Genomic DNA, 17,032 nt, shown 5'->3' on the forward strand with positions numbered 1-17,032 from the left:
GGTCCAAGGTAGACAAGAGAGGGTTAGTCTGGCTGTGGAGGGAGAGGTGGCTGAGGTGCGTGGATGTGACAGCCTGCAACGGAGGGAGATCCGCGGGAGGCCACAGAGAGGGGCTGCAGGAACTGCACGGGTCCTCCCTGCCTCGCTCGCTGCTGCCGTCGCTGCCCCTCACTCCCGTTTGACTTTGCTGTAAGGCAGGCTGAGCTCACAGGTCATCTGTTTTTGTTAGATTAATTTGATTCAGCATGTAGGAATAGAGGGCTGAGAGGGCTAATGGCTCTCTGCAGGTGACATTGGGAATGGTCAGTGCTCCCATCCTCCTCCTCCCATCCGCAGAAGTCACCAGCGAGGGGTTCCCTGTCTGCCAGGGCTGCACCGCGGCCCCCACACGGCACCACCTCACTCCAGTGTCTTCTTCATGTCTTACATACAAATCCCTTATCTCTTGCGCCATGTCATGTAGAAGGACTTAATTATGATAAGGGCAAGGGATTTGCTGAGTGACTGTTTGGCGCGAGGCTGTTTTATCACACAGGGAATAGAGTTACCAGGGACCCTGCCATAATTGTCACAAAAGATGCACCGTGTCCTCTCACATGGTAATTCTGGTGTGTTGTCATCGAAGGTGATGTGCAGGCGGCAACCTGCCTCCTGTGCAGGGAACCCTAGAGGAGTGACCCCACAGTGAAAGATTAGAGCTGTAAACTGCACTGAGGATGAGGCTGATGTGAAAACATGAAGGGGTAAAATAGTTAGACTGGGATTCTAGAAATGAAATTTCAGATAAAGCAAAAATACCTCTGGGCCAGATTCTTGCTGGGATAGCATCCAACAGCAATACAGGTTGTCTGGTTCCTCTGGTTACAACAGGGGAAAATCTGTTATTTATTACTGAGGCTGAGGAATCTTGTAGCTGTACTGCATTGTGAGGGGATTTTGGTGTCTTCAATTAAGAGCACAAAACAATTAGCTACATTGTGGCTGTTACTTCAGTTCTTCTCGATGGACACTTTACCACAGCACTGCAGTACTTGGGAAGTCAGTGTCAGCCAAAAATATAAGAAACTATGTTTCTTAGCAATGTGTACAAATGGGGTCAGGCAATTGCAAGGCCCATGTGGTGCTGCAAAGATCAGGGTCCCCTGGGAACTGCAAGATCTGGTGGCTGGGTATTAAAATTCCTGCTGTGTTTTACAAACTCTGGGGAAAAGATGTATCCTCATTCTGCATCACGGCTTTGAGCAACATTGCTACTATTGCAGTTATGTCAGATGCCTGAAACTGATGCCAAGAGGTAATCTGCTCTCTGGTAAACATGCATTTATGCAAACATAGGCAGGAAAAGGTCAGAATGGTGTCATGCAGAGGTTTCTCCAAGGCACGCTCTGCCCTGGCCACACCAAGGGCTCTCTAATTTACTTCAGTGGGTGCTGCCGCAGATTATTCCCAAAGACTGTCGAGCTTTCTCAGCTGACCCAGCACTGCCAGCACCAGGGCTTCGGCCAAGCCTGGGCAGTACTTGGTGCCTGTGGCTGTAGAACTAAACCCATCTCCATGCAATCAAGTGACAAAACTTTCCATCACTGTCTGCAGAACATAATTTATCACTGAAAGCACAAATAAGCACAAACACATGGCGGTTGCAGGCTGTTCTATGAGTGCTTACACCCAACAACCTCTGTTCCTTCTTGGGGGATGCACAAATCCCTGCGGAGCTGGGACTGTGCCCCTGCTGTGAGCAGTGGCCACAGCGTCCCTGACTGTCCCTCCTGGCAAAGGGCACGACAGTGGGACAGGAAGGGAGTACCCTCCAGTTGCAGGGCTGACCTTCACTAGCGCAGCCTGGCCTGCCAGAAATGCTGTCACCAACTTTGATCACTGAACACCACTGGCTTTTAGTTGAAAGTTTTAATTTCTGCCTGTTCCAGAACATGCTTATCAATGATTCCTCTTCTCAGTTCAATATTTTTATGTTTGTTTTACTAGCATTTTAATTTCATGCTTTCTCCTGCAGAAACAGCTTGCTTCTCTTGGATAAATAACTGTATCTGAGCAAAGATTTTGTCATGACACTTTTCCCCCTTTCCCAGCAAGGCAGGACATGCAGTGTGCTGTCGGTGTAGATGCACTATGTATTAGGAATTAAGCAGCAGTGCCTAGTCACATCTGTGTGCTCCAGCGCAGGGTGCATGCGTGTGTGCAGCGCCCATGGCAGCAGCCAGGGCACTGGCAGCGGGCTGTGCCTTTAAGCCTGGCTGGTGTATTTTTAGAAAGCATAAATAGGCTGCATTCTCCCACTTGCTCACTATCCAAGACATAAAGGAAGGGCTTTCTGCTTTCTTCAAGTCTCCTTCCCCCGCTGGCACCATGGAAGTCTGTCTTTTAAGCAGTACAGGTCCACAGCTCCTTTTTTTTTTTGCCTTTTTTTTTTTTATTGAGAAGCTGCAGAACTCTAACCGGTGGTTCAATAAATTGTATTACATCCCCTTCGTACTGAATGCCCTACAAGCTTTGGCTTTCCATGTGTAATTGCAAGCTGTTATTAGCCCAGAGCTTTGTCCGTTACTGTGCCACACTATTGCTGAGCGGTCAATTTTTTTCCCCTGCCATTTCCTTTGCTCACACCATGCTGACCACGTTGGCCAGGGGCTGCCCGAGGTTTATAGTGCAGCATTGATTTTTCTTTTCTCTCAATACTGACAGAATCATAGATCCAAGGCAAATAAAGAAATGCATTCTGTGGTGATGAAATGTCTTTCGTTCAGCCTGGATTGAATCAAAGGCCATCACAGAAATGTTCTACTCTAAAATGCTAGTGAAGCTTAAGGCATTGTTGGAAAATGAATTTTCCATTTTCTTAGCTGTAATTTGGATTCTCAAATCACTGTGCTAAAAATAATCAGATAAAATTGAATATAGACTACAAGCCTATGTAAAATGTTATTTGTTAGGTTTTTGCAAGCTGCTGCAGCTGATATGAATCTGGCAATAGATCAGAAAAGTAATTGCTTAGGTGGGTTTCTAGTAAGTATGTTGCATTACTCTGAATACCAAGGTATAAGAAGCCTGCTCTATAATTCATACAAAGTATGGTAAACAACCAAACCATAAAGATACATCTTGCATACATACTGGAGGGAGAAATTTCTAGCAAAACGAAAGTTATCACCTTCTGTCACCTACATCTCAATGATGAGTATTTTTACTTTAATTTGGGGATGTGAAAGGACTTTTTTAGGTGGGCGAGTGTCATTGTCTCCATTAAACAGATAGAGAAATAAAAGCAAAAAGGGCCTATGGGGGCAGAATAAAGTCCCACAGTGAATCTCTGGTGGGGCCTGGAAGAGAACTTCAATCCTCAGAAGCTTAATACCATTTTGAATGCAAAATAAAAATAGCCATGACTTTAATTCTATGTATGTACGGGAACCGGTCACTCAGTATGATACTCTCACCAGCACAGGCTGTTAGAGACAAGAGCAGCCCCAGTCTGCCCAGTTGGCTGTCCTGGCACTTCAGCTGTCCATGGAGAGGAAGCACCTTTAGTAATTTTTAGGCAAATGTCATTTCTCATTGCACAAAGCCAGCTTAGTAACTCTCTTCCTCTTTTCTGTATTATCAAGACTCAAGACTTAATATCTGGTGTATGCAGCCATTAGAGATTCAACCCAACTCACCATCAAGGGTGACAATACTTTCTTCCTTGAAAGCAAACATGTAAATTGTCCAGAAAGACTGACCAGAGGATATTTGTGTCCTCCCCCTCACAGAACATGGTGCAGTTTCTTCTGTAGCCCTGCAAAGGTAAAACCCCAACTTCCAGAGGCTCCTAGGTTGAATGTCAGCTTGTCTAGCACTCCAAAATGTTCTCTGACTCCACACCTCGGGGAGATCCCGTGTATTTTAGTGAGAAGCTAGGTTTATAAAAAAGGGGGAAAAAAAACAAAAAAGAGGGGAGGCAAAGGTACCAGAGGACAGAAAGAGCAGGGTGTTTATAAATGAAATTAACAGATGGAATTGGCAAAGTTAAAACTACAAATTGGAAAACTAAATATATTTGAATGTAGCCCCTGGGCAACACTGCATTAATTCCCTGGCTTTGGACCTTCCTTTTTCTCCTTTCTTAATGACTACACGTCTGACATCAATACGCACTGTTTACAGCTGTTTCTTCAGGATCACATTCCCAGCAACATACAATAGGTCTTTACATTGCATAACGTCAGATTATTTTTCACCACTGATGATCCCAAAAAACATTCACAAAAAAGAAACCAACCTTTTGGAATCCAATTTAGTGTCTTATCCAACCTGAAATGTTTTTGACCACTGAGAAACTAAGTAAGTTAAAATAGAAAATCTGTCAAATCCTAACATCCTTCCTCCATCCCAAATTGTGAAAGAGTTTTCCCTACAAAATTTCCCAGAAATTTCCAGTGTAACCGAATCTATGTTACTCATTGTAAAAGCCTTTGTTGTATGAAAGGCTATGTGGCTTATGCCTGTAATTTTGAAGGACACTCCACAGTGGAAACAAAATCAGCGTTCCCTCCCATTTGTCTTCCCAATTTGATTCTCCCCTAAGGTTCAGAAACACTTGAGAAACCCATTACTTTATTTTCCTCCCACTTTGTCCCACTAGAGCCTTGTGGGGTTCAGCAAGATGTAAAACTATAGTCTGCAAGTTGACCTGAAATCAGTTGCAAATTGGATCAAATCCTGAAGCGTGTAGATCTATCTAATGATCCTCTATATTGGACCTGGAATGATTTTCATGTCTTGCACTTGCTATGGATATCATTATACAGTTATCATAACTGTTCCCATTCTTGGAACAATTAACTTGATCTTTTGCTTGCTGGCTCTCTGATGCAGATCAAGGATAGACCTCAGCAGTAACCAAAAAGAGACAGTGCTATTTAGTGCATTGAAAGCTTCAAAATTCACTTGCCAGGATTCTTGACAGCAGCAAATTTGGGCTGAGATTTAAAGTCAAATTCAGGGCTTGTATTTGGCCAATATCCCTGTTAGGAGTTGGACCAAATAACGAGTGAAGGTTTCCAAGTGCTAGTAAACAGTACACCAAGGTTGGAGAGTCACATTGAGCAAAGGTACTGTGGGTACAGTTGTACAAGGCAGGGACAAAATGAAGATGCGTGTAAAATTAGGAACTCGGCTGCCCTTCTGCCACTATCTATCACTTTATGGGTTTGCAACATCACTTATGGCTAAATTCCAGCCACTGCTTTGTACAGGCTATAGTCAGAAATCTCCACTCTAAATCCTAGAAAGGGGAAAGCGAGGAGAATCTACAAACAGGATTAGTGTCAGGGAATGTAAGCGTGATGAATACTTCCACATATTACCAAATTGTATATAATAGCCTAAGTATGTAGGAAATCACTGTGGGGGGAAAAAGCTGTTAATTGGATCATATATGAAATGTGATGTTTTCTTAATGTCTCAGCTGGTGAATAAGTGCTTGTTGACTGGTGCGTGATCTCTGTTTTTTGTTAAATGCTCCTACTAGCAAGCAGCCATAATTTATTTTTAAGGGGGATGAAATAGATCAGCTATGCTTGCAGTCCCTAAAGGATGTCTTTTCTCTGATACACTGGGTTCACAGCTTTAAGTGTAACAAGCAAAAATGGTTGAACAGGCAAAAAGCAAAGGAAACTAGAGTGGCATCAAAATGCAGAGCAGCTCCATTGTAACCCGCAGTTCAGCAGAGAAGCATCATTCTGCTCTCCATCTTCTGCTAAGCAAGGAGCAGCTTTTGGTTTAAAATAAAAAGGCAAAAAGAAGTTAAAATGTGTGGTAGTAAGAAAATAACATTAGTAATAGTAATAATAGTTGTGAAAATAGTGGTGATCTTATAGGCCCTGTCAGCTTCGGATGGTCTGAGGGCCAAGCATGTGACTGGGTATGCAGCACAGTGCTGCAGTGAAGTGAGGGCTCAGCTTGACCATAGAGTTCACATCACTGGTTAAAGATGTCTGACTGCAGACTCAGTTTTGAGATCCATTCTCTGAAATCCTGTAGAGCAAATGCAGTCAGGTCCCAGCTGTTTCCCAAGGCTGTGGGCCATGCTGCTCACCAGGCACGGGACGCTCGGTTGGGTTTCGCCCTGCTCTGTCACAGTCCTTTTTACTGGCATCTGCCTTAGGTGATTTGATGATTCTCTGCCAATTTGGCCTGCAAGAACAACGTCAGCAGCAGAAAGTCTTTATGTGTATGGGGAGCTGGAAAGTTGTTTGGTTTGTGATGCACTTTCTCTGGGGAAGAATATGTGTATATAAAGCCCAGCTCCCCTTTGAGGAGCTCATTTTCCTCACCCCATTGAATGTCATCTTTCAGCAAAAGATCAACAAGGACTCCTTGGTGTTTAGTAGTCATCCTCCTACAAATACTGAACCAGCCTCGGAGAACTGATGCTTCTCTTTGTCAAAGGTCCTCTGCAAAGATACCCAGCGCCTTCAGCCCCTCCTGGGTTGAAGTATCCCTTAGCACCTTGCCCAGCCCTATAGGTGCATGCCTCTAAACAGCTGCCAGTACACATGAATTTGCATAAAGCATAGAGAAAACTAGCAAAATTATGATGTTCATTGGGATGTTCTGTCTAAATCGAGACTTTTAAGCACTAATAATAATTAACTACTTTCTTAGCAACGAAAAAGTCTTAAATGCCTATTTACTTAACAGTCCCCTAGGGTGTCTTTGTTCTGAATGGGCTAAAAAATCTTAGCTGCAAAATAAGCAGGCAATTCCAATCAATAGAGCCAGAGGACTATATTGATTACCAGAACTCCATTCTTTAGTCATTAACCCTGTGAATTCTTTACAAAAGCTGTACAGGACAATTCCTAACCACTATACCGTTTGAGGAGTCATTCAGATATTTGAATGGCATTAAACTTTCATAGCTTGTTTACAGCCCCTTCAGCCTTGCCTGAAGGATTGTGCTCCGAGACTCCCTGCCACAGCCACACTCTGCCCAGCTAAACTGACAAACAGCATTAATCAAGTCTGGAAATTTTCTCTGCAGATATGTTTTTCTTGTTGTTTGTTGCTAATATTGTTACAGACCAGGGAGGCAGATCACAGAAGGAGTGAAATAATAATCTTAGTTTTCCCACATTTCAGCTCCCAGCCAGAATACTCTAGCTATATTCTGATACACCTTAAATACACCTTTTACTCACCCTTGCATGGAAAACCACCCGTGCACCCTGTAGGTCCCTACCTCCATACCAAACGCCACAGGGGTCTATGTGGACAGCAGGGGAATGACACGAAGTGGGGCAGTGGGAAGGGAAGGTACAGTGAGATGGGAGGGGGAAAAGGAGGAAGTGATGCTGGGATTGCTCATCAGGTCTCTCCACCTCCTTCCCCTCTGCTGGGTCTTGTGGGACCTGACCCCATGACACCTGCCTCTCAGCAGCACCGTATTTAAGAGAAGATTCTCGCATTTCAGATTAAGAAAGTTCATGACACACAGTAATGGCTCTAAATGGTAAATTGAATCACACAGACAACAATTGAATAGAAGCGGCACAAATGAGCCAAATGCCAGCAATTTAAGGGGATGCTGAAGGAAGTCCCAGCAATCACAGATCCACTGCGAGGACAGGCACTCTTCCTCTTCAAAGTTCAGGTGGCTTTATGGTATAGAACTTATAATGTTCTATTACGTAGTGCTGCTTTGCTATGGAAACTTAAGCTGACCAGCATCTTTGCAAAGACACAAGATGGGAAGGGTTATTTCTAAATATTTCTGTAACGTTTATAGAAATTTCAGCCACAGCTTGTCCCTGGGTTGCTTGCACCAACTGTTCTTGTATTGGTTATGGCTTTGACCCAATGCCCAGTGGGTATGGGGTTTTGGCTTAGGCTGCATTTGTGCCGGTTACACAACACAAACATGGTATTGTTCTTGCTTCTCACTGTACAATGAACATTTTAGCCACCACGTAGCAGATGAACACCAAGCAGTCATTTGATCTGAAACTTGAGGATATTCTGAAGTTAAGGAACAGCTTGAGAAATACACAAGAATCTGCCTAAGCATTTGTAAACAGGGAATATAATTTCAGGGTCATAACTGAGCAATATTCCTACATTTAGTCACAAAACTGCCCTGCATCTTGTTTTTACAATTAGTCCTTGATCCAGTCTAGTTTCAGTGTTCTGCTGTTATTCTTATCTATTTGACACCCTCACCCCCCAAGAGAGCTATAATGAGCCAGGGCCATTTTCATGACTATTGATTTCATGGCTAAAATTATAGTATTTGATTGCTATTTGACCAAACTGAGATTATTGCATGTTTTGAAAACAAGAGCAGCAACAGCAGAAGTCGTGTCTGTAGAAAAGCACAAAGTTAGGAGCAGCAAAACAGCACCTCATCTCCTTTGATCCTGCAGTGCTGTGGGAATGCCCTCCTCAGTGCTGCTGCTTTATAGACAGCAAACAGAAGGCTCACAGAGCTTCAGTGACCTTTCCAATATCACCTCGTGCATCCTGGCAAGGCATGGGATAGATCTCAAGCCTCCTTCCTCCCAGCCAGTGCCCTCACCGTCAACACACATTTTCCTGCATGGTCAATGCTCATACCTGCTTGCAGTGCTGCTTGTAGTCAGTGGGCACATTTCATGGTGAAGAATCAGGTCTGAAAGGCCTGAATCTCATTATAAATCATAGTAAATAAATAAGCACTGGACAACCGTTTATAAAGTTTATTTTTCACTGTCACAATGCATTTAGAAAATGTTGCTAATCCCAAAGACTTTCTGCAGGCTCCAGTTCCTGTTTTCAACAGACAAAACTGATCACAATTAGTAATGGATTTCAGATAAATACAGAAATGTTTTAAGCAAGTTCCTAAATGTGATAAGAACTCCAAATACGTTTCTGAATAGTGTGTTTCAAAGGATTACTAGGACTAAATGGCCCTGGTGCTTCATGTGGACAGAACCACCATTTCTTTGCACTTTGCTTAATTTTTTTCAGTACGAGACCTTTCTATATTCTATGACACTAAGGGCAGATCTCGCCATCCTTTCTTTCCTGATCAGAATGGCAGAATTGTTGATTTTCAGGTTGTGCTGACATTTTGAGCTGTGTGAAATTCAATAAGGCTACAAGTATTTCCTAGCAAAACCATGGACACAATCAGGGACTGGTAAAGGAGTGAAGCAGGAGGTCCCTCCCCAGCAGGCAGGAGCTACCTGAGCTTTGCTCTATAACTCCATGTGAAATGGGGCAAGTATAGGTGCAACTGCCATATTTTTGCCTTTTTCTATCAATGTCGTAGAAATAGTCACTAGTTTAAGTGATGTGAATTTAAGTGAATTTAAACAGCTTGGCTCCAGTAGCCGCTGCTGCTGCCTGCATCTTCAGAGCAAGAGCATTTTGACATCCCATTTTCTTCAAATGGGTCACAGGTCAGAGGGCAGCAAGACACCTTTCCCCAGCTGCCAGTGCTATTCTTCCGTAATAAATTAGAACACCCCTGTCCCCAGAGAAACGTGTGGGAGCCATGTTTGTGCCTATGTGGTAGGATGGCTTGGCTCTGCCCTTGCAGGGCTCCTGTAAAGCTGTTCAACGTGGGAGCGATCCCCATGCTCAGGGCTCTCCTGAGCATCACCGTGCCGAGCCCGACCTCCCATTCGTGGTCCCCAGCCAGGGCTGAGCTTCCAGAACACATGAGACAGCCCTGAGAAACACATACAGCTAAAACTGCTCACCAGTAAATACACCCTGCTGCATTCAGAGGCTCCTCCAGCTCAGATTAATGTGCCTTGGGGAGGAGTGCAGTATCCTAGAGGACACAGGGGAGAGCAGATGGAGGTGATAGAGACCTCCTGCACCCAATCAAGGAGGGAGGGGGGTGCTCCTCACCCACTCTGAGAAACATGTTCCTCTACATTTAGCAGAGGAGAGTTGGCTGCTTCCCTGCCCTCTGCTGCCCTTTTACTTAAAAGTCTGACTCCTGGGAATCAGTTTTGAAGTGAGGCTACAGGCAAACCCCGATCATGCATGCTGGTGCTGTAGCCATGCAGAGCTGGGGAGAGTACAGAGCTTTTGACATACAAAGCTGTTGTACAGGTGGTCCCCTTGCAGCTCATGGGCAGAAATGTTCATGATGCTTTAGTTAGGAGAGCAGGAGGAACATGTGATTGGTGCTGTGTATGCAGCTCAGCAATTCACTGTGGTGCTCAGTGCTCCCTGTGCATCACCTACCCACAAAACATGGATGCCAGCAACCCAAGAAAATATTCCCCTCCAGAAGTGCCATGTGCTGCTGCTTTCATGTCTGAAAAAGCTAGGCCATTTAGCAACAGGTCTCTGCCTACAGACCCTGAGAGATGCTGGTACTGCCATCCTGTTGTGCTTAAGAGCCACAGGCAGAGATGCTTCTGCAGCAGAAATAGGTGCTTAGAGCCTTGTTGCTCTGATTACATCTACTCCACATAAAGCACAGTAACCTAACTGAAGCCAGCAGTCACCCCAGTGTAAAATGGGATCGTGGAAGATCAGAAGCTGGGTTGTAATCCTCTCATTGCCCCAAAGTGAATTTTCCTCTTGGCAGCAGGGCTTAACAATAAATGTTGAATCCTGGCTCATACACAGCTTAGGAGCACGAGCAGCCTTGCAAGGGCTGTGCAGCAGCCATCCCTGGGGCCACGGAGGGAGCAGGAGACCTTAGGAGGGCTTCCCCATGTGTCCCAGCTGTGAGGGGCTCACAGGAGCAGCCTCTGCAGTCATAACTGCTGCCAGTGATGACATTTCAGAAGGTTTTGCCTTGTCAAGGTGTCACAAATGTCGTCCTCAATGCTTGTTGCTGAAGCTCCTGGTGGTGGCTGCACTGAAGGGAGCAGGAGTCAGGTGTTTCCCCTGGAAGGGGTGGCTCTGTGTCATGTTTCTGCATCACTGTCACACATATATCTGATAATATTTACTTACTGTTTGAAAGGAAAATAGCTTTCTAAAGCCATTATTTCTTTCACTTGTCTGCTGTCATAAAGGTCTTTGTGATGGAATGATACAGGATTCATGCACAGAAATGGACAGATACCATCTCTGGGTAGGGCAATGTAAGATCCCTGTATCTATCAGTTACAGTGACACCTTTTGTATATGTAAAGGTAAAAAATACCAACTAAAAGTAAATAGGTAAGATGAGCACTCATATATGCAGGACTTGAAAACTAGATTTTTGCTAAAAGTTGGTTTGGTTTTGATTTTTTTTTCCTAAGGAGACATTTTATCCTATCTCATCCCATCTCATCTTTTCCTTTATTCCTTTCTGTCTCGTTTGAGACCTAGCCTCAACATAGTACAGTCTGTTTATCATTAGTAAGATGTAGTGTATATTAAAGCAGCAATAACAGTAAGTCATTTAGAGTGTATATCACAGGTTACAGAGAGCATAGGAACGCTATTTTATTATGCTACAGCTGTAAAGCTTATACTAATACAAAATATTGCTGGCAGTCACCTTGTTTTATTCTTCTTTTAACAACTTACTAACAGTGTGTAAATATAAAAGCAAACTTTGATTTTTCCATCCGGATACACTGAAAACTCTTCCAATAAAAATGCTAGGGTGCATTTAACACTGTGACCAGAAATATTGAAATTTGACAGTTAGGAGGTTAAAGGTTTCAAATTTATACACAGAGGTGTTTTGCTCCTGTCATGGTCATAGCAGCCTGCTCAGGATAACCCCTTTTGCTTACTGAACCTTTGAAAAGCAGAAAACGTTAAGCAATACCTCTTGGCAGATGCCCTGGGATTTCACACCACCAGCAGAAGCCCATATGCACACAAAAAAGTGAACCTCTTAGGTGAAAACTGGTCAAGCCTTTCTGTGTGCTGCTGCTCCATGTGCTGGAAGCAACTGTCTTGCACTGCTGCCGCCACCCTTTCCACTAGAATTAAGGCAGTTTCTGTAATATTTTTCAGCTATGAAGTGCTACAGCTTTTAATTTCCACGTAGATGGCTCGAAAAGGTGGCATCAAGAGAACACCCGCAGAAACCAATACTGTGAGGAAATGGCATCAAATAAACAGGTATTTTCGGTTCCTGCTATGAAATACATACATAAACCAAAATAAAATTAAATTAAATGTACTTTGCACCCAAGATATAATTGTTTTAGATTTCTTCTAGTCTTTATTTTAGGAATTTCAGCCCATGGTATTTAGGTGTAGTACAGCATTTGCCTCTTTGCCACCATCTAAGAGAATACATGCAGCTGAGAACAGACAAGGCGCCACAGTGCTTCCAGCTTCTATTAAATCATATTTTTCAAGCTCTGAGTAAAAAACCAAAACATTAATGCAAACACTAGGTGTTGATTTAGTGAGAAACCATCACTGTATAGACCCGCTTGAAGCATTACAGCCTTGGCAAAACAGCAAGTAAAATGATCAACTTTCCTTTTTTGATCTTCATTATTGCAGTATGTAAGAGAATCACTATGGGCATTCCTTTTCGTATTCACTATAAAATTGTCCTCATAAATATTACTACAAATGCACAAGGGCTTTTTGGCTGATGTTCTCTAAACAATTACAGAGGGAACATGTATTTATGCATAGGCATCTTTGTGACATTAACGTACCCACCTTAGAGGGGAGAAGAGCCACATCCCCTGGTGTAGGCATGGTGGGGCTGGCCAAGGGGGTGCTCTAAGTCAGGTAGCCCTGCTTGTTAAATACCCCCCTGCTGTTGCTCCAGGGGCTTGAGGAATTTAGGGTTAGGTCTGAACTCAGGTTATAGCCCCTATTCGCTTCAAACCAAGCACTGAGCAGTCTCTGCCTTTGTTGCTCATAGGACCAGCAGCAGTGGGAGCACCAGGCAGGGGGCAAGGCCCATCTGTTTGCTCAGGGCTTTGCCTTGGGCAGGTGATGGTGGGACATGGGGCAGGGACCAAGGGGTAGCTGGTAGGAGATCCTTAAGTGGACTTTGTGCTCTTTGTAGGGAAACAGCAGGCAGGAGTGCGGGAATCAGTTGCACACAAGATTTTAGCAGTTTAGTGACTGTGAGAGTAGTTGTTCTCTGGTCTTGGAAAAGCACATGTGGCAGCGCTGAGGCTGCACAGCGCTGTCCCTCTTGCTGTGTGTGTCAAGGCCATGTGTATCTGGGGAGAGGCACTCCATATCGTGCTTCTTAGATACATACTGTGCTCCAGGAGGGGAGGCAGGAACTACTGCATGGGAAGCATGCAGAAGGAACCATGCTGTACCCATGAGTGCCCTTTCAGTGTGCAAGGCAGTATGCAGAGGTCACCACACCTCCTGTGATTCCTCAGGCAGTCCAGCTCTCCTGTGCCCTGGCAGTAATGAGGCTGGAGGTTTGACTTTACATGTTTTTACAGGTGTAAATACTTACCTGGCATGTGCTCAGGCATCTGCAAGCTCAGGTTTCCGTGCAGTTAGAAGTCTTACATCTTGTGCACAGCAGAACTGCATGTCCTGCAAGACTCCAGCTTTTTGGCTTTTGGAGCAGCTGTCAAATGACAGCACTGGTACCAGTGGTAATAGATGAGCTGGTTTTATTTCTAATGACTTCCCTGCATAACAACCAGTTCATCCCACCTCTCCCTGGCAGACAGTTCAGGGTACTGCGTGTCACTAAGATCCAGCTTAAAGCTGATTGTCTGAAGTGCGTGGCAGAGGGGCACTCTAGGCAGTGGAGAGAAAGGCTGGATTAGAAAACAACCAAATCAGAACTGTCAGTTAATGCCATTGAAAACATTAAACTCCTCTGTTAAGGGTTTCATTGGTCCCCAAGGCTTTCCCTGTGCCACCCAAGTCCTAGAAGGAGCCTACTGTGGCACCTACTGTGAGAACCTCCCCTGTGCTGTCTTCAAGATATATATCATCCAGGTCTTCAGAAATTCAAATTAAGTACTGTAAGGTAAACATATTCTTCTGTCTCTAGTCTTGTTATAGTTGGTTTGTTTTTCCCAAATACTTCTTTATCAGTCTGTTTTCCTCTGTAGTGCTGAGACCAGCTTGCTTGAGCCAGCAGCCCTTCAGGGTCCTGGCTCACCTCCGGTACAATCATGCAAAAGAAGCAATTTTTCATTATTGATAAAATGTAATGTCATAATGTCATGGCCTTTCAGGTCATCATCTTTGTAAGTCAGCCATGACATTATCACAATTTATAATGATAACAAATGACCATAATGTTTGCATGTAATTTTCATTGGCTATTGCAGAATTCTAAAATCACTCCTTCAAAGGATAGATTTCATTAACAAGCGACTGCTATTACACAGTACTAACTGCTTCTGCTGGGGGCTTTTGGCTAACGTGAAGCCTGTTCTCACTGATATACAAGATTTATGTGCCTAGTAGAAATCTAAGATTTGGTGGCTCTTTGCTAGTTAAGTACTGATGCAAATTGAGAGAGCATTCTTGCCTTTTTATGGTAACAAGTGCTTTACAGTATGCCTAAATACTAATGATTTCTAAATGCTTATGTAAATATGCACCCCATGAAGATTGTTTGCTGGAAGGTCTGACTTTAGTGTCAGGTTCACTTTTGACTGCAGCTTTGGCTTTACTTATTTAATATTTCATGATAAAACATTTACAGCTTCAGGAGCTGGTGAGAATCATAGGACATTTATTTCCTTGTGATATTTAGAGGCTGGAGCTCCAGTTCCCAAACACTTTAAACATATTCTTAGCTTTAATATCTAGACTGAGAACATCACTGGGGTGGTTCCCCTTGTTCTGCAGGATCAGGACCTCAGCGTAAGTGCATCAAATTCAATAGAGCTCAATCTGGAGCACTTGTAGGGAGTACTATGTCAATTTAATCCACAAATAAATACTCCTCCACTGTTGAAGCCCTCCAAAGCTAATGCATGAAAAACAATGAAATGCCTGGGCACTCCAGGCCTCTTGAAAAAGCAGAGCTAGGCTTTTGTATATGTGTGCGTGCACACATGCATGTGTATGAAATGAATTAAACCAAACGAAAATACATGTTTCTGAAATAGCAGCTATGAGTTATAGTCCAACAGACTCCATGACAGGCCACCAGGCAAAAGGACTCTCTGAGATGCACAATTGGTCCCCAAGGGACATGGTGCCTCAGAGAGGACAAAGCAAGAGCCAGGGACTTTAGGCTGTGCTTTGTTTTTGGCCTACAAGGCTTATCAGACCCGTGTTGTGATTTATTTTTCATCTGCAGCAAGAAGTTTGCAGGAAAATTTTACCTTTTGGGGTTTTTTAATTCTTTTCCCTTTCTTGGGGCTGCTCCTTTTTTTCTCTGGAAATTATAAAATCACTGCCCTTGGGCCAGATTTGCAAAATCACAAAGGGGGAAATACCTGGTCTCCCTTGCTAATGGGAAACATTTAGCTTGTTAAGGGAAACAAGGATAACTTCTGTATTTGTATTTACTATGTGGCCACCACAGAGTGTGTAGAAGTCAGAAGGAAGTGGTGCTCTGCCATGCGAGTGTTCCGAGTTCACAGAAGATTTCTGTGGAAAATATTAGACTAAGTTTCATTCTTTGTCAGTGTGACACCAAGGCTACCCGGTTACTATTGCATGGTCAACCAGGTCACACAAACATGCAAACACAAGGCTCTTTCCTTTCGAATGAATTGTATAAAAAATATCTGATTGTCTGGAGGATCACACTTTATGTGGGGTATTGCCCAATTATATTCATTGCCATTCATTCATTTTGTAGAGTTTGAACATCACTCATGTGGGGATCTCCTTGTTACTGTCTTTGAAGTCTCTACCATGAAGACTAGTTTCATTAATTTTCCAAGCCTATTGGTCTACAAATGACCCAGTAAGGTTATCCACCACAGTTCAGTCTCCATACTGTAATTGCTCAAATGGACCAGAGACACTTGGTTTGTATGCTTAAAAGAGTATCTTCATCCTCAGCAGCAAAGGGGGCTGAACTCCGTTGCAGTATGCAGGCACACTTGCATCAAGACAAGTTCTTTTAAGTCAATTCAGTGGAAAACTACTTGAGCTATCAAAGTTAATATGTGCTGCCAGCAATGAATGTTAACCAGAGTCTTGGGAAATACCGAAAGAAGCCTAAGTGTCCACGTTTAATTGTCCTTCCTGAAATGCCTTTTTATTACTCATCCCTGTTCATTAAATTCCCTTGGTCTAACACAAGTTTTACTTTCTTTCTTGGATGTGTTGACAGCCCAGGGCTTGGTTGTATCAGGGAACATTTTGCAGACTCTTAGTGAGATGGGTCAGGTCGATCTCAGCACAGCTCCAGCTCTTTTCTTATGGTTAGTGTCCCCAAAGATCAGATCATGGGGACTTGAGTGGATTTGCCTCAGTTTCTGTTAATTTATATGTAATCCCAAAACACCATTCCCTGGATTTTAAAGATGATGGCTACATCACACTGCTTAATTGGTATTTTAATGATGTTTTATTTGGTGACACACATAAGAAGGTGTCAGTGAGATTGCATGATACCATTGCAACAGTCCATGTAACTTCCCAGGTGATTTTTACTCCGCTATCACCTCATTGCTTTTCGGTGCCTCAGCTCAGCACTGACCATTTTATCAACTGCCCTGTTCAGATGAGTCCTGCTGCTTGACTCCACCTGAGCAGAGGGCCAGAGGAGAATAAGAGGCTTCTCTTCAAGAGAAAGAGAGAAGAATCTACAATATGTCAGAAAAGCACAAACAAAAGATTCCTTTGCATTCTCTAATGAAGCTTCCTTAAGCAATTGTTTACAAAGGAACTTTTACACCTTGGTTTCATCTTGTTGTTCTAGCTGGCCTGTATAGGCTCCGTCCCACCAGATGTTCATGCCTGTACCCGACCTCAGTAACAAGCTGTTATCCAGCTGTGAGCACCAGTCTGCTTTGCTACAGATTGCTGGGTTGTTTCTCACCACATGAGAAATATCTACTGGGAACAGGCAAAGACTGGTTTCAGCCTGGCACGACCTGGTTCTGCTGTGGTGCTTCTCTTCACAGAGCACAGTGGCATGTGGTGGGCTCAGGGATGG

General features: G+C 43.7%; 1 long non-coding RNA gene across 1 annotated transcript in view; it reads right to left on the bottom strand.

The window, feature by feature from the left end:
* Positions 1-7,307, bottom strand: part of LOC134168439 (uncharacterized) — a 28,885-nt gene extending 21,578 nt beyond the window's left edge. Inside the window, exon 1 of the long non-coding RNA XR_009966548.1 lies at positions 7,203-7,307. This is a non-coding gene — a long non-coding RNA (uncharacterized LOC134168439). The remainder of the gene's footprint in view (positions 1-7,202) is intronic.
* Positions 7,308-17,032: the final 9,725 nt, after the last annotated feature.

This window comes from Pezoporus occidentalis, unplaced genomic scaffold (genome assembly GCF_034315485.1).
Source record: "Pezoporus occidentalis ecotype Australia unplaced genomic scaffold, CSIRO_AGI_Poc_V1 ctg11, whole genome shotgun sequence".
Taxonomy (NCBI): domain Eukaryota; kingdom Metazoa; phylum Chordata; class Aves; order Psittaciformes; family Psittacidae; genus Pezoporus; species Pezoporus occidentalis.